This window comes from Balaenoptera ricei, chromosome 12 (assembly GCF_028023285.1).
Source record: "Balaenoptera ricei isolate mBalRic1 chromosome 12, mBalRic1.hap2, whole genome shotgun sequence".
NCBI lineage: Eukaryota > Metazoa > Chordata > Mammalia > Artiodactyla > Balaenopteridae > Balaenoptera > Balaenoptera ricei.
Genome location: NC_082650.1, coordinates 31,001,745 through 31,021,145, shown reverse-complemented (window position 1 = coordinate 31,021,145; position 19,401 = coordinate 31,001,745).

Below are 19,401 nucleotides of genomic sequence, written 5' to 3'. Positions count from 1 at the left end.
CTAAATATTCCAGGAAAGGGGTTTGACCTGACCTGTGGGATCAGTTTGATCCGCCTCCTACAGAGAAGAGGCCAAATATCAGCCAGAACAGACCATCTCCTGCTCTATTCTTCCTTCCTCTTTATTTTTTTTAAGATTTTTTTTTTTGATGTGGACCATTTTTAAAGTTTTTATTGAATTTGTCACAATACTGCTTCTGTTTTCTGTTTTGGTTTTTTGGCCATGAGGCATGTGGGATCTTAACTCCCCGACCAGGGATCGAACCTGCACCCCCTGCATTGGAAGGCAAAGTCTTAACCACTGGACCACCAGGGAAGTCCCCATTCCTCTTTAAAAATGATGTTTTAATTCAGTCTTGCAGATATTCCTGTAACAATATATTCCCCCAAGGAAATAATAAGTACTCCCAAGTAAAGAACATTAATTTTAATTCTTTGATTCACTGTGAACAACAGCAAACACCATGTGACAAAATGCATGTTATCTGAGGGGGGCAAATTTAGGCAAACTGTTAAACTATACGGTAGCCACTTCTTAAAGCATATTTATTGTCAATTCTGAATTACCTTTTATATGAAGGAATTACCTGAAAAGTGTTTGTCTAAGGTGGTGTGAATGCTGTATGTTTCTTTGGTGGCCAAGAATGCAAAAAGAGAGATTAGAAAAAGCAACAGACTGAATCCCACTGAAAGAGTCAGAAGAGTGAGAAATGTGTAAAAATAAAAAGGACAAGGGTGACAAGGGGCATACCAGAGTCCTGCCAACATCAGTCTCATGGCTTCAGCCCACATGATCACCACCTCTGTTGGATCACCCATTTTAAGGTAACTCTCCATCAATTAGAGCCATTTCCCCGACTTGGCTAGTTGGTGGTATTTCACAACAGAGCTTCTAAACCAGGAGAGCCGAAGCTTGGAATGTTCCAACAGAAAACAGAAACTTAACTAGATGATCCAAGACAGCTCTGCCTAGCTAACATAAATATTGATGAGAGGGAAGATGAGCTGGGGCAAAGAGATGATTGCAGGAGTAGAGTTTATTTAAAGACCCAGCCTGAAAAGGAAAGTTAAAGATTAAAAACAAAATTTGAGGTATATATGATATATGACATCAGACTTGTGAGGAGTCTTCTATGAAGTTTTGGTTAGAAGAAAGATTTCCATCTACAGGAGAAATTTTAGGTTGGGGAGCACCAGAAAAATCAGAAAGTTTAAGAATATTGTGATTTTTACGGAAGGAACATTTTAAAATTAAGAAATGCTACTCAAATATTTAATAGAAAGAAATGTTCACAGCATACATTCTCTAATGGAGAAGTTTGGTTTTTTTTACTCAGCCTTTTGTCACTAGCCACTAGAATTTACAAGTTTCTGGATTTTTACCAATGATTAAAAATTATCAGAGCAGCTGGTGTTCATGCGAACTTCTAAACAAGCAAACATAAAGTTTTCACATGTATTGTGAAACAAAACCTTTTTAAGAAATCATCATGGTTACACAACCCTATGAAAGAATATTTCCTTAGTTTGTTGGGATTAATCCCTTTAAATATTTTTTTATTTGAAATTTGTGAATTTTTTATTTAGATTGCATTCCAGGATGTTATTTTATTCATTTATTCATTATACTTTTGATAACCTATTGTGTGCCTATACTTCTAGATGCTGGAGAAGCCCCATTAAAAAAAAAAATCCATTCCCTCATGGAGCTTGCATTTTAGTGATTTAAGTAACTCAGGGAGCATTAGAAGAAGAATCAAATTACAATTAGTCAAAAACCTGACGAGATTTCCTCTTTGAGGTGGATACAGCACACATTTTTCTTTAATATAAAACCATTTTTGAAATATTGTCACTTTCTTATTTTGAGCTCCATCAAAAGAAAGAACAAAATGAGGGCCTCCATTCTGAATAAATAGTGTTGAAATGTTTTGCTCCATGTGGTAAGAATTATCGGAACATGGAGAGTAACTAAAACAAAGCAAAAATTTGGGGGAAGAGTATTTATATAAGAGAGAACTGCATCAGGATACTCTTAGTGGAGCCAAGGCACAAAGTTTAAACCACCATAAAGAAATAATGCATCCAGGCTCTAAAGAAACAAATGGAGATGTGCCATTCTGAGCAGGACTAGAGTAGGGAGAGGATGAAATGCCAACGCATTTCATTACGTGATGCTCCAAAGCAGAGCTGTTTCAACTTATCAAATTAATTTATTAGGAAGCAAATTCAGTCAACCAAACGAATGTTTAGGTATGACATTTTGAATCATTAACTGTGTAATGTAAATATTTTTATCTCCTCCCGTCTTATATTTCCTCAAATTGCTTGACACACAATCACTCTTTGGATCCCACTCTTTCACCTCACTTCTGAAGTCTTATTTCCTCTATGTCCTGACATCACCCTCTAGACTACTGCCCCTGCAACACACACGCACACACACACACACGCGCGTGATTAAAATACATCTCCAATTTCGTCATATATTTCATAACCACATGTTTAAGAATATCTGTGTGTTGTGGGAGAGCTGTATTTGCCCAGAAAACATACATCTTTCTAATATCTATCTAATCAATTTATGCAAAAAGTTAAAACTCAGTTATTGAGTCAACATTTGAAAACAGAATACAATTTTTAGGAACACAGTAGAAATTGAAATCTTTCTTTTGATACCCATATCCTCCCTAGCCAGTTATTGTGAATCTTCTGAATACTCTGAAAAGTATGATGAAATAATCTCCTTATTCCCCTACAATCCTTGTCTACTTAGAAAATTGAAATGTTTGATTTAAAGCAGATTCAGATTTGAATGCACTATTTCAGTGTTTTCAAGTACAGGTACACTTGGCTTTGCAGCATATAGAAGAATACCTTGGAAGCATTTTCAAATGGCATGTACTTTAAATGTATGGTACTGAATTAAATAAACCCAGCTTGTGATGTAGTGATGAAAGTGACTAATCATTGTCATTTATGATTCTTTCTCACTCTGTCCTTCCTCCTTCTCCACACCTTTTGTCTCCCCCTCTCTCTCTCCCTTCCTTTCTTCCTTCCTTGTTTAATTTCTACAAGCAGAACACACCTGTAGGTAACAAGGTATGGTTTCAGTATTTTAGAAAAAGAAGAGCATGGACTTTGGAGCAGAGGACCACCTGGAGCTGAATCTCAGCCCTGCCACTTGCCAGCTGTGCAACCTTAAGGAAGTTAGTTAACTTCTCTGTGCCTCATTTTTTATCCCTTATAAAATGTGGATAAAATTAAAGTTATCTCATAGGATTGTTAGGATTAAATGAGCTCATACTTATAAATTCCTTAAAGCCTGGCACTAGGAGGTCTTATTTAAGTACATGTTAAATAAAATAAATAAATAAGCCTAAAGACAAAACTGCTCTTCACTTAGAAATAATTTCTCTAGAAGAAAACTATGGAAAGTTAGTCAAGCCACCCAGTTTTTGTTTACCTCCTCCATCGCACCAACCTTGCCCAACAAATATATTCTATTTCAAGAAACTGAAATTGATTCCTTCTTGTCCATTTAATTCACATTTGTAAATAAAAATTCCAGAAGTTATTGTTTTCACTCCATTGGTCATTCATATAAGGCAGGATTCCTTCTGAAATTAAATGACGTTAGAGCAGCAGAGGGGAAAGAGAGAAAAGTATAGCAGAAGTGACTAAAAGTGAAATATAGGAGTGCAGAAGAAAACATTAAAAACAGCCTATAATTAAAAGCATGCAAAGAGTCCTGTTGCCCTTGGCTGACTCCAAAAACACGGTTCCAAGAGAAGTGGTCTGCTCTTAACCATAAATACAGAGGTGAAGAGCTCCAGGTCAAATCACATCAAAGGCAAAGGGAATGAGTTGGTGTGAAGGGGCCCCACCCAACCTCCCAGGATGGGCTGGGTTTAACGTTGTGCAGCAGACTAACCAAACCAGCAGCTTTGACCGTAAGTGCAAATTTTCACCAACTCTGGCAGATGAGCCTCTAAGTGGAGTTACCGGCGGTTACTCTTGAAGATCAAGGAGCACACTGAAATTAGACCTTGCATTCCCTTGTCTCTTGAGTGGTGACTGCTTGGGACCCTTGAGTTTGACTGGGATGAATAAAGCCCCTCTCAGACTTGCAGACTCCCCCTGAGGCTTTTGACATCACCCCACAAGCACTCGCTTTCTATGAGCTGCGTCATGTTGCCCTCTGACCTGATGGAAAGATCTAGTGCCTGAAAGTGTTCTGAGATAGCTATTCATTTGTAGGAAAGTTAAAATACAAATCTGTGGGCCTAGGAAATCGTTTTGAACCAGTCATTAATTCTGGAAATTTAAAATGTGAGTTTTGGGGGTTATTTTTTTTATTGTTCCTTAATTCCCAATTTACTAAATCACTATTCAAATTTATGCTAAAAAAAAAAAAAAAAAAGAGTACAATATGTAGCAAGAAACAAGCCCGAAGTATTTTTTTATTTACATTTACCAAGAAAGGGATAGCAATTTCCTTTGAGGTCAGGAGAAATGTAATTTCTCTGTGTAGTAGAGAAAGCTGGTTCCATAGGGTTCTGTTGACAATACAGTGCCTGTCATTCTTGGGATCAATCCCCTTACCTATAATCAGTCACCAGCTTTGTTCTGAATGTACCTATTTCAGAGCACAAAATCCTTCTAATTAATTTAAATTATGAAAACTTTCTGGCACAAAAAGACATAAAGAATAATATAACACACATTTAAGTAAAGATGGTTAACTGAACACTTGATTTGCCGGGTCTCTCTCTCTCCTGAAATGCACTAACATGGTTTTTCAAAGCCCTAAACCCACAAAGAAAAAGAGAATGTTAGGGGAGAAAAGAACAGCATACTTTTGGAAACCATAAAGCATATGGATCGATGGTAACCAACTTAGCAAATCTGAGAAAACTAAATCCTAACCTGGCAATAAAGTCCAGGAGAAAAGTGACTTAAATCCCAGCATCTCCAAATGACCAAGCACAGTGAATTCCATATACCTCTGCAAGTGAAGGTGATGGGCTGGGGAGTACAGTGAGAATAGCAAGATTTTGAAAATTTAGGAAGTAGTTGGATAAAAAAATCCCCTCTCTTCCACTCACCTGGGTCAATGACCCTCATCTGTTCCAGCCCCAAACTGAAGGTTTATTCTCCAGAAAGGGTAACAGAGCAACTCGAATTGGGGAAGGAGGTGAGGGCATCAGGCAGCACTGAGGGCAAGAGCCCTGGAAGGGAGGAGGGGAAATACATAAAGTACAGACGGTCAGATTACAGTTTTGTCTCCACTAGCTTCTAGAACCCTGAGAGCTGACTTAAACTCACCAGACAGAAGATCATTCACTGGAGAATCTACTCAGCCTAAGGATGTTGATGTTGGGCGCTTCCCAATAAAACTGCCGAGTCAGGTCACCCCACAGTATACATGTCCTACTAGACCCCAGAACTTCCCATTCACTCCCCAACTTTCAGTATGAATGAACTGCAAAAGATCACAAGGTATTTGAGGCAATTCTCTACTGTTCTAAAATGAAAGTCAGAGAGGGAGGAAAAAAAAAAAAAAAGAAAACAAATCATCAAAAAAATGCAACTTGAGGAAATGGAAACTATCCTCAGAAAACAAAATAAAATAAAAATTTGTCTTTAATATCCTCAGAGAGCTAAGAAATAATATAGCATCTGTGAAAACTGGCAAGATGCCATAAGAAAGAAACAATCAGATAATAAAAGGAATCTGAGAGATTAAGAATAAAATACAGTAAATGAAAAGCTCAAAAGAAGGCAGAGAGAATAATGTCAAAAAAACCCCAAAACAAACAACAACAACAAAAAACACACAAGAAAGCAAAGCAAAAAAAGGAGAGATGAAAATAAAATGCAAAATAGCTAATTTTAATAACACCAAGTTAGTAAAGAAGCTTCTATCCAAATAACAGTCGTTCCAGAAAAAGAAAGCAGAGTAACTTGACAGGAGAGGAGGGGAGAGTTATCAAATAATCCAAGAAAATCTCCCAGAACTGTAGAAATGGGTCCACTGGGTCCAGGATGAAAATAAAATTATACCAAAGAACATCATCATGAAATCACTAAAACATGGGATGAAAACAATCTGAAAATTGCCTGAGAAGGGAAAAAAATTATGTAAAAAAAGTGAGAATTGGATTGAGTCAAATTTCCCAGTAGCTCACTGGCATGAAGTCATTAGAGCAAAGCCATCAAATTTCTCAAGGAAAATTATTTCCAACCAAAATATTTACACCCAGCCAAATGACCAATTAAGGATAAGGTGACCAATAAAGAATTTCCAGATTTGCAAAATCTCAAAAACTTATCTCCTATGCATCTTTTCTCAGAAATATTCTGGAGGAAATAAAGCAAGAGCCATGAATCAGGGTCTCAGATATCGGAGAGACAAAGGGAGAGCCCTCCAAGAGTTGGATGGGGAGAGATCCAGAGATGATGATTCTGTCATAGAAAGGAATCAGTCCACATGGGAGTGGAACAGAAGACTCCAGGAGAACTTCCAAAACTCTGAAACTGATGGGGTACCTGTTGTGTTGGAGGTTTTGAGAGAAAATTTGGACTTCTGAGAGTTTAAAGATAGATATGTGCCATATACATAGAAAACTAAATGAATAACACACATAAAGCAAAAGTTAAGAATTTTAGCTTTTACAGTTAGGTCTGTGATCGATCTGAATTAATTTTTGTGTATTGTGTCAGATAAGGATCTAAATTCTTTTTTTTAATTATTTATTTTTAGTTTTTTGGCTGTGTTGGGTCTTAGTTGCGGCATGCGGGATCGTCTGTGAGGCATGTGGGAGCTTTTTTTTTTATGTTGTTATGGCGCATGGGCTCCAGAGAGAGTGGGCTCTGTAGTTTGTGGCATGCAGGCTCTCTAGTTGAGGTGCCTGGGCTTAGCAGTTGTGGTGCATGGGCTTAGTTGCCCTGAGGCATGTGGGATTTTATTTCCCCAACCAGGGATTGAAACTGTGTCCCCTGCACTGGAAGGCAGATTCTTTACCACTGGACCACCAGGGAAGTCCTAAAATTCCTCTTCTTGCATGCAGATATTCAGTTGTCCCAGTATTGTTTATTGAAAGGCCTAGCCTTTCTCCCCAAGGAATTGCCTTGGCACCTTTGTTGAAAATCAATTCACCGTAAGTGTAAAGGATACTACATTATCTTGATTACTGCAGGCTGATACTACCTTTTGAAATCAAGAATTCTAAATTCTCCAACTTTCTTTTCTTTTTCAAAATTGTTCTAGCTATCCTGGTCTTTTGCATTTCCATATATATTTTAGGATTGGTTCATCAATTTTTGCAAATCTTCTGCTAGGGAGAATTGGGAGAGAATTGCCATCTTAATATTAAGTCTTTCAATCCATATACATGAAATGTCTTTCCATTTATTTAGATCTTTTGTAAATTTTCTCAGCCAACTTTTATATTTTTTCTTCTACCTATCTTGCTCTTCTTTCATTAAGTTTATTCCTAAGTATTTAATTCTTTTTAATGAAATTATGAATGAAATTGTGTTCTTAATTTTATCTGCAAATTGTTGGTAGTATATAAAAAAATCGATTTTTATACATTGATGTTGTATCTGACATTGCTGAACATGCTTATTAGTTCTAATGGAATCCTTGGGTTTTCTGAATACAGAGTCATGTCACCTGAATAAATAAAATTTTACTTCTTTCTTTGCAAACTGGATGCCTTTCATTTCTTGCTAGAACCTCCAATGCAATGTTGAATAGAAGTAATAAGAGTGGATATCCTTGCCTTGTTCCTGATCACAGGGAAGGAACATTCAGTCTTTCATCATTAAGTACAATGTTAGCTATAGGTTTTTCATAGATGCCCTTTATCAAGTTGAGGAAGTTTCCTTCTATTTCTAATTTGTTGAGATATTTTTATCATAAATGGTATTGATTTTGCCAAATATCTTTTCTGTAACTATTGAAAAGACCATATGGTGTTTTGTCCAGCTTTATGGTTGCTTTTAGGGAGAGGATTTTGTTTTTTTAAGATTTATTTATTTATTTTTTGGCTGCGTCGGGTCTTAGTTGCGGCACACAGGATCTTTCATTGTGGCATGAGGGCTTCTCTCTAGTTGTGGTGTGCAGGTTTTCTCTCTCTAGTTGTGGCGTGCAGGCTCCAGGGCACGTGGGCTCTGTAGTTGTGGCGCGCAGCTCCAGAGTGCATGGGCTCTGTAGTTTGCAGCACTTGGGCTCTAGTCGAGGCATGCAAGTTCAGTAGTTGTGGCATGCAGGCTTAGTTGCCCCAGGGCATGTGGGATCTTAGTTCCCTGACCAGGGATCGAACCCGCATCCCCTGCATTGCAAGGCAGATTCTTTACCACTGGACCACCAGGGAAGCCCCTAGGGAGAGGATTTATTTATCTACTCATTCTGACATGCTACAAGTAGGAGACCCCAATGAGATTCTAATTTTGATTATTATATTATTTATTTGTAGTTTATAGCTGTTATTGTTCTTATTTATTTTCAAATCTGTTTTTATGTGTTTATTTTATTTTTTATTTATTTTACTATTTTAAAAATATGTTTTTAATATATTTCAATGTATTTAAAATATATTTTTTAATATATTAGACTTTTATTTTCATAATCCTTAAATCCAAACTTCTGGGTGTTCAATTCTGTAGCTTATTGTTTCTTGTGAATCTCACTTGTAATGCTTTGTTCCCTTGTGTGCTTTATAATTTTGTAATGTATGCTCATATTCATTAAGCATATATTACATGGGAATCATGGTTTGAAGATGTCTTTCTCCAGAGAGGATTTATAATTCCGCCAGACACCTCAAGGCTACCAACTCAGGACCACTTTCTGTGAATTTTCTTAGTTTGGGATTCTTGGTTCCAAGAAGTATAAATCCAAACCTGAAGCCATGTGAGGGTCCAATGGTGGTTACAAATTCTTAGTAAACAGTTTTTTTTTCCACCAGAACTCAGGCCAATTCAGATGGCTTTTGTCATTTTCCCTTCTTGGTGGGCAGATTTTTCTAGTCCCCCTTTTGCTAAGGGTGTAAGTAACACTTACAGGGATCCAGTTATACTGTTAGGTTTTCATTCCAAATTCTTCTCTTCCTGGGTCTAAGCCTTAGTTATTAAAAACTGCTGTGCTTAGAAGATTATGCCTCAGATCCAAGAAGATGGAGACTGGCAAATCCCTTGAGGATAACTATTAATTCAGTGCTGCGTAGCACGAAGGTTTTTAGCTTCTACCTGCTTTTCCTTATTTCTTGAGTGTATACCTGTGTACATGCAGTGGTGTTGTATCTAGTTTCCAAGATGGCCTTCAATGATCTTTACTTCCTGGTATTCACATCCTTGTATAGTTCCCTCCCACACTGAATCATGGTTGACCCATGTGCCCATTTAGGATAATGTGGAAATGACAATGTGTGTCTTAAGTATAAGTCATAAAAACATTGCAGCTTCCATCTTGGCCTCTCTCATGGATTGCTTGCTCTAGGGGAAACCGGCATCATATTTTAGGTACATTCAAGCACACTGTAGAGAGGGCCCCACGGGGATGAACTGAGGCTTCCCACCAACAATCAGCATCCACTTTCCAACTATGTGAGGGAGCCATCTTGGAAGCAGATCCCGGCTAGGCTGCTCCCGAATTCTTGATCTAAAAAACACTGTGAGAGATAATGAATGTTTACAGTTGTGTTAAGCCAGTAAGTAATTTGTTATACAACTATAGAAATCTAATATTATACCATATCCAGCATTTAAAGATACTTTCTAAAGGGAGTGTTCACATTTTTTAGTCCATCATATTCCCAGAAACAGAGTATTGGCCATGAAATAAACCCAAAGATACACTCTTGTCTCAAGGCTTCTTCACTTACTCATTCCTTCCCTGGTCATCTGATCTAAAATTTCACCCCTGCATACTTTCTATGTTCTTTCCCTGCTTTTTTCGCCTCTCCTTAGCACTTATCACTATTGAACATACTACTAATTTTATTTATTTTTAAAAAATTATCTATATTCCAAGTAGCCAAAATGATGGAGATTACTGTGAACAATTATATGCCAATAAAATGGAAAACCTAGATGAAATGGATAAATTCCAAGAAACATACAATTTCCTGAGACTAAATCATAAAGTAAAAGAAAATATGAACAGACTGATTACCAGTAATGAAATTTAATCAGTAATTTAAAAAAAACTTCCCCCAAACAAAAGTCCAGGACCAGACAGCTTCACAGGTGAATTATACCAAACATTTTTAGAAGAGTTAACAGCTCTTCTCAAACTATTCCAAATAATTGAAGAGGAAGGAATGCTTTTGAACTCATTCTATAAGGCTAGCATCACCCTGATACCAAAACCAGAAAGACACCACAGAAAAAGAAAATTACAGGCTAATATCATTGACGAACATAGACATAAAAATCCTCAACAAAAAAATTAGCAAACCAAATTCAACAATACATTAAAAGGATCATACACCATAATTAAGTGGGATTTATCCCATGGATGCAGGGGTGGTTCAATGTCTACAATTCAATTAATGTGATATACCTCATGAACAAATTGAAGAATAAAAATCGTATGATCATCTCAATAAATGCAGAAAAGGCTTTTGACAAAATTCAACATCCTTTTAAAACTAGCCACAAAGTGGGTATAGAGGGAACTTACCTCAACATAATAAAGGTGGTATATGACAAGCCCACAGCTAACATCATACTCAACAGTGAAAAGTTGAAAGTATTTTTTTAATATCAGGAACAAGACAAGGATGCCCAAGAACAAGGATGCCCACTCTTGCCACTTCTGTTCTACATAGTATTGGAAATTCTACCCATATCCATCAGACAAGAAAATGAAATAAATCCAGATTGGAAAGGATGAAGTACAACTGTCACTGTTGGTAGATGACAAGATACTATATATAGAATATACTAAAGATAACACCAAAAAACTATTAGAACTCATCAATGAATTCAGTAAAGTGACAGGACAAAATTAATATACAGAAATCTGTTGCTTTTCTATATTCTAACAATGAACTATCAGAAAGGGAAATTAAGAAAACAATCCCATTTACAACTATATCAAAAAGAATTAAAAGTCTAAGAATAAACTTAACCAAGGAGATAAGACTTGTAAAACGATATGACATTGTTGAAAGAAACTGAAGATGACACAGACAAATGGAAAGACATACTGTGTCATGGATAGGAAGAATTAATATTGTTAAAATGACCATACTGCCCAAGGAAATCTATAGATTCAATGCAATTTCTATCAAAATACCAATGGCACTTTTCACAGAATTAGAACGAATAATTCTAAAATTTGTATGGAAACACAAAAGATCTCAAAGAGCTAACACCATTTTGAGAAAGAAGAATAAAGCTGCAGGTCTTATACTCCCTGATTTCAAACTATACTACAAAGCTACCATAATTAAAACAGTATGATACTGGCACAAAAACAGAAACATAGATCAGAACAGAGTCCAGAAATAAATCCATGCTTATATGATCCATTAATCTATGACAAGGGAGGCAAGAATATACAATGGGGGAAAAGACAGCCTCTTCAATAAATGGTGCTGGGAAAACCGAGTAGCTACGTACAAAAGAATCAAACTGGACTACTTTTTCACACCCTATACAAAAATAAACTAAAAATGGATTAAAGACTTAAATGTAAGACCTGAAATCATAAACCTCCTAGAAGAAAACATGGGCAGTATGCTTTTTACATTGGTCTTAGCAGTATTTTTTTGGATATGTCTCCTCAGGCAAAGGAAACAAAATAAAAAATAAAATGGGACTACATCAAAATAAAAAGATTTTGCACAGTGAAGAAAACTATCAACAGAACAAAAAGGCCACCTACTGAATGGGAGAAGATATGTGCAAATGATATATCCAACAAGAAGTTAATATCCAAAATATACAAAAAACTTATACAACTCGGTATCAAAAAACCAAACAACCCGATTACAAAATGGGCAGAGAATCTGAACAAACGTTTTTCCGAAGAAGACATATAGATGGCCAACAGACACATGCAAAGATGCTTAATATCACTAATCATCAGCGGAATGCAAATCTAAACCACAATGAGATATCATCTCACACCTGTCAGAATGGCTATTACCAAAAGAACAAAATGTAACATGTTGGCAAGGATGTGGAGAAAAGGGAATCCTCGTGCACTGTTGGCAGGAATGTAGTTTGATATAGCCACTATGGAAAACAATATGGAGGTTCCTCAAAGAAATTAAAAATAGAACTACCATACAATCCAGCAATTCCACTTCTGGATATTTTTCCAAAGAAAACAAAGACACTAATTCAAAAAGAAGTATGCTCCTCTACGTTCATTGCATCATTGTTTAGAATAGCCAAGATATGGAAGCAACCTAAGTGCCTATTGATAGATGAATGGATAAAGAAGAAATGGTATATATATACAGTGGAATATTACTTGGCCGTAAAAAAGAATGGAACCTTGCCATTTGCAACAACATGGATGGACATAGAGGGTATAATGCTAAGTAAAGTAAGTCAGACATAGTGTATAATTTCACTTATATATGGAATCTAAAAAATAAAACAAATGAACAAACATAACAAAATAGAAACAGACTCATAGATACAGAGAACAAACAGGCGGTTGCCAGAGGGGAGGTGGTTGGGGGAAATGAGTGAAATAGGTGAGAGAGATTAAGAGGTACAAACTTCCAGTCACAAAATAAATGAATCACAGGGATGAAATGTACAGCATGGGGAATACAGTCAATAATATTGTAGTAAATTTGTATGGTGACAGATAGTAACTAGACCTATTGGGGTGATCATTTTCTAATGTATATAAATATTGAATCACTATGTCATACACCTGGAACTAACATAGTGTTGTAGGTCAATTATACTTCAGTTTAAAAAACTGTCTATATTCCAACTAGAACATATATTCTACTAAGAGCCAGGATTTTGTTCTGACTAGCTCACTGCTGTGACCCAAGGACAGCAGTTAATGTCCTGGCAAGCAGTTAATGTCCAAGAAATATTTGTAGAATTAGTAACGGAATAGATGAAATTTTAGCCTGAGCTTTAGTCACATTATCTTGATAAGATCTTCCTCTATTATACTCTATCTCCCCAAAGCTTTCGTAATTCCCAGTAGTATGAAGTCCCAGTTCTCCATATTTGGAGGTGAAGTGTGCCATGCTCTCCCTCCAATTCATTTCTATTCCTCTTAACGTCTATAGCACTATTCTAGCTCTTTATCATTAAATTTTTTGGCTAGTGAAATTCCCTGAGTTTCCCATTTTTCTAGAAATAGTTTGTTTTGGCCCAAGTTTTATCTCTTATTTACTTCTTAAACCTTATTTTGATAGAAAAAATCCTCCATATTGGAACTAAGACTTTTCAGGTCTTTGAAACCAGAAAAGGGGTATAAATTTCACAACTTCACCCATTTATTTGGGCTCAGCATTTCCTCCATCACCTCACCTAATTTTTAAACTTAGGCATTGTAAATCCTGTTCCTTATAAAGTTAAATTTGAAAATACAGACTCCTACACCTAGTAACATTAGAAAACTCCAAAAAGAAAACTAAATACAAGGCTTTAAAAGTTTTTGTTCCTCCTTGCATATTTAGCCAAAATGGTCTTTTAATGTTAAAGTTCCACAAAAAGATTATGTTTATTTGGCTATTCTTCATTAAAAAAAGTTGTGTTTGTTATTATAAGTATTAAAGTGGAGAAGAATGCTCATTTCCAAAAAGCAAGAATGTGACCTAATTAGACTTATTCCTTGCTTTCGTCTTACAGATTTTTCTTGTGCCAGAGAACACCAATTAAAGCATGTCCATTTATTGTGTTAAAAAGAATACAAGGAACAGTTGGTTTTTCACTTAAGCAATATTGTCCTGAGAAATGCTACCAGGAAATATTTACTTGAACAGAGTATGGAGAAGAAGGTTATTTCTATCCCTGGAGCATATGGATGTTTTAAATATGTCATGAGACTGTTATTTGGCTGACAAAAGTCAGATCTCCACATGGCAAATGCACCAAGTCAATTGCACTAGAAAATGTTTGCTGGTTTTAGATTAATTCAGCTGTCAGGGTGGTGGAGAGATACAACAGAGAATCAAAAATCACTTAGAATCAACAGTACGCCTACCAAAATAGAATAAATTTTTAGTTCTCCAGGGTTTTTTTGATGATAATACAGAAAATATAAAAAGAAAATATGAACCCATTGCCCACAGTATATTCTAATGATGAGGATACTATTATTGTTATTGTCACTTTCAGTGGAACAGTTAATATAATTCATAATTACATATAAAATATCCAAAATTCTCCTTTCCTTGAGATAGTCATATGTTGTTTTATTAAAACCAACTCACCCCTTCTGAAATGAGTTTCAACTGTTTTCAGTTCACTAGAGAGGTTTTTCAGGTGCACACAGGGGCAAATAGAAACGTGTGTAAACATACATGGAGGGAAGGGGGAGGAGGGAGAGTAGATCAGCGCACCTTTCATTCCTCTGTCTACCTGCAGCCCGGAGATCAGGCTGTCATGCGTGTATCTTTTCAGCACATGGAAGAGCTTTCACTGAGTTGGTACAAAACCTAAGTGTATGTAATTTTCCTGGAGGAAAGTTCCCCAGCATACCTGTGCCTGCAGATGCCATTCCAGTAGGTTTTCAGGCTACTGACCTCCAGGAACTATGAACTAAATTAATTTTAGATGAGCTAATGTAAGACTTATACAGAAACTAGAGCAATCAGCAATGTTTTGGGGGCCAGCAGGGTCAACAGCCACTGAGAAGACAGAGACTTCCAGGTCTCAGTGGAAGTTGAGGAGGGAAAGTCTGTGTTGATCTTTAGAGAATCCCTAAACTTGAAGGAGGAAGATGAACTCGGGTTGGTTTTCTTTACTTATTCATTATATATATACTATACACAGGTATGTATAGTATATAATGAGAGATAGCAAGGTTATCGAAGGAATGGATTATTGCAGCTGAAAAGGGAAAAAGGTCATAAGACAAGGCCAGGGACACAATAGGACCGTAAACCCTTTTACTGAGATATCCGAACACTTAGGTCCCTGGGCTCCTGCCTCCACCAAGCATAAGCCTGAGGGCATCGCAAGACGTTTTTTTCTTAGGGTATCTTTTGACACACAAGAGAAAGGGGTTAATTTCCTGATCCAAGGGGTATAGTCCCTTACTCCTACTCATATTTGTGTCCAACAAATCTTTCTCGTAGCTCTGTCTCCCCTTTTAAACTGGGAGTCCTGGAACATGAGTGCCCGTTGAAAACACTTCTTCACTAATTATACTCACTCAGCTGCTATCTTCAACCTGAAAATGATAAATATGTATCAACTGACTACATACTGGTCACTCAATAAATGTTTTGGGGATGAAGAGTAAAGGGTGAAGGATAAAAATACAAACATGAAACTCAATCTCTAACTGAACAAACTCATTCTGTTTGGAATTTTTTAAATTCCAAATGTTTTTGACTGGTAAAACATCTATATCCATAATGTGTGCTATTGTGTACAGGATTTAATACCATATTCTGTATCAGAAAGCCAACAGATAACTGGATAAAATTTTTTGTGTGTTTCTTTTGTTTCTTTTTTTCTTTCTTCTTTTTTGTATGTTCTGGATACAAATTCACAATCATTAGTTGCTCTATTCATAACTTGTTTTCCAATTATGAACCTACCAACTCTTTCACCTTTTGTTAGCTTTTAAATCATTTGTAACTGGGGAAATATCTTGAACTCAAGTATAACATAAAGGAATTATAATCAGTGCCTGCTCTGGACATATGGCTTCATTTAGAGTGTTTACAGTTATTAAACTTTAGGAAAAATATAATTGAAGGAAAGTAATATGAACATAGAATAAAGTTTATATGAGTGTTTGTAAATCTCTTTAAATTTATTAAAAACAACCTATAGTGATTTTCTCAAATGTAAACAATGTTGATTTTCAAATGTCAAAAGTTGCTCTTACAATCATGTTCTTTCTTCAAATGGAGCCAAATGGTGTAGTAATCAACACTGTGCAATATTATTTTAAACAAAATCTAAGGCTGCAAACAGAAAATATCTTATTATTTCTGTTCTTCTTTAAAGGTTAAACGTCTCTTAACTCTGTCATTTATTGGTTTAAAGTACATGTTTCAATATTTAGATATATTATTTCTTGGACTAGTTAACTGATTTTTTTTCCTGTGAAATCTCTTCTTTACACATCATCAACTGAATCAAATTAGATATCAAATAATGTGGCCTACAAAATTAAAAAAAGATATAATTCTGAGGGTTTTTTTACTAGGAATAAATAAGCACATCATTTAATGTTTGGGGTTCTGCTTTGGAGAAAAAGCATGTTATTACATTTGAAACTAAAATATGTATTAATTCTGTGCCAAGCTTATTCCATTTATCCTATATAAGCTTGATTTTTAAACATATTTAAGAACAATAATACCAACAAATATCCTCAAAATTATAAACCACTTAAAACAAGTTTTCTAATCTACCAATGCTAAGATTTAAATGAATCTCTGTAAGCATGGCCAAATGTACCCATAGGCACATACTTCTACAGGAGCCAAAAAGCATAGCTCAAAGGGATTTAAAATGAAGGCGGGCATCATGGCACATAGGCTGTTGAACTGATGTCATCAGGCAGGTCTTAGGACTGAATGATGAGTCATTCTACTCGCTGAAGCTTTCCACTGAAACAATCACCTGTTTTCCTGAAAGATCCTTTACTGAATTTAAGAGAAAGCAATCCCTTTCTCTGCTGAACACACTGGGGAAAGCATGGTCCACAGAAGAAATTCCTGTTTTGAAGTTTTGGAGCCAAGAAAACCAGAGAAAAGCTGGAGCAGTCAGCAGGTGTAAAGAGGAGGCAACACAAAGCAATAAGCAATTGAATTCAGAATAGGATCCAGAGCAAGAGGAATACGCAACCACTGTATTAGCATCTTCCTCAGGAATCATTGAAACAACTGAAGAAAACGCTAGATTCCCCAAACGACCTAGGATGGGGACTCAAACTATTTTATTTAGAAAACATTCTGGAAGGGTGTAAACCAAACTGTTAAACACTTTTTATTGGGAAGGGGGATACTGTCTTTTACCTTCTATATTGTTACATCATTTAAAAATAAGCATGAATTATCTTTATAAACATGAAAATCAGTAAAGATATTTTCATGGTCATTATTTTTATGTATTGGTTTAAAATCATAACATAGTGAAAACTTAGCTGATGGTGTTGTTTAGAAGGTATAAACTTTGTCATTCTCACTCCCTCTGCTGGCTGGCCAACAGGACCAATGAAGCAACCTTCATCCCTGCCACATATTCTGGGAGACTCTGGTGGGGAGCAGAACAAGAGCATCTCTTCATTAGAGACTGTCAATTGCAGAGGAAGGACCATATTGCTGGTCATTTCTTGGTCTGGAGGGAATCAGGTGACTCTTGGTAAAGACGGTTCTTCCTGGAGAATTCTTAGTGTGAAGGCACTCAGAATATGTCACCCAATGTTCTCCTGAGGCCCATCAATGGTATCTCATGTATGGTTGTTTTGAACCTTAAATTTGATAAATGGATTAAGAGCCTCAATTTACCAAGTGACAAAGTCTCAGGTCTTCCCTTGTGTCTGTCTGGAATTTTCCAGGAAACAGAAAGAGTGTGTTACGTGCAGTCAGAGCCAGCTCATTGGTCACTTAATACCAGCAAATGCTTTGCCTTCAGGAAAGGCATCTGCTCACAGCCATGCTAGGAGACACACGTGGTGATACTGACTCCAGTGTGATCTTCTCGGGGCCCACTTTCCCCTGCAGATACCTGAGCTCTTCTTTCCTGCCTCTTGGTCCATGGAGTTTCAGTGGTGCTGGCTGCCTCAGCTAAGGGATGCCCACAGCTGTGTGAATCAGAACCTGGCTTCTGCTAACCTGGGACAGATTTCTTGCTCCCATTTCTGCCATCTCCTGTCTGAGATCTTCACTCCCTGCAATAAGCCTCCTGATACCCAGTGTTGACCGCTTTCTCTGCCATTTGGAAAACACTGTCCTCTTCCTGTGTCCAGCTCTTTCAAAGAGAAGTTCTCACAGTCGAGAAATAGCCCCGGTGGCAATTCATACTCTTCTTTTTTGTTCTTCTCTTTTGTCCCTATGGCAGCCCCACGTTGTAAAATAAACCAGTCAAGCACTGTTACTGAGTCTCACTGCCACACAGTTTACTACTGGATATTTTCCCCCAAAGGCTCCTCTTGTGCTTTCCTGCCATCTGTCTCCACTTCTACACTCACCATCCCCCTCACCGTACTCCGTCTGTCCATTGGCATATCTCCACTTGACTAAACCCAAATTCTGAACTAATTTTAAGGTCTTTGGTATGGGGGGTTTTATGTAAATGAAAGCATGTGGCTAATTGCCTTCTAACGTTCCGTGACAGAGAAGCTTTGAGGATCTCTTTGGCGATGTACAAACACACCCTCCAGAAAGATGTCAGCTGTGGTCAGAGGTAGATTTATAGATTTACCATGTTGTTAATGAATCTTAATCTTTAGGGCCTCTCACTGTACCCGTTCTAAGGCTTGCTGTGTTCTCTGGATGACTAGAGAGGAAGGAGTGGCCCTAGCCATTGGCAGGAAGCAGGAAGTACTGCCCAGCCTGGTGGTCACCCTCTACAACCTGATGGTGGTATTGGGTCTGCAGTGGTACTAGCGGCTACCAGGAATACTACTGTATCATCCTGGGACTCCAGATATAACCGCAGGCCTCCGGACCCTATCTTTGATCCCAAGGAGATGTCTCCCTGCTTATGGGCAACTATGACCGAGAATTCAGGAATATTTTCTGTCCATCATTTCAGGTACTGCCCACTGGGAAGAGGGAGCAGCAAAGACCTAATAAAAGTGAACCATCTGCTGTGGCAGGGGTTATCAGGGTCCATATCCAGTGATATTGGAGTTTTCTTATCATTTTCTTGACCAACGCCTGAGAAAGAAACTCAGATGTGGCATTACCGGTAATGAGTGAAGAAATTGCAAGAAAGCTTTCTGATCACTCAATTTCCATCAATCATGATAGAGGAAAGAATGAATTATATTTCTAGTCTTTCTAGAAAAAGTTTTACAAAAAAATTTCATGTGAAGAGATAATCAAAGTGTATGCAGCCTGAAAATGCAGGAAAAAAAAAGTTATAAAAGTGTTAGGCAGATTATTGTCATCATAATCATCATCATCACTTATTTTGTTGTGCTATCTGCTTTTTAAAAAATAGTAATTTTTTGTGATTTATTTTCTCATTCTAAATACTCACATTCACAGCTTAT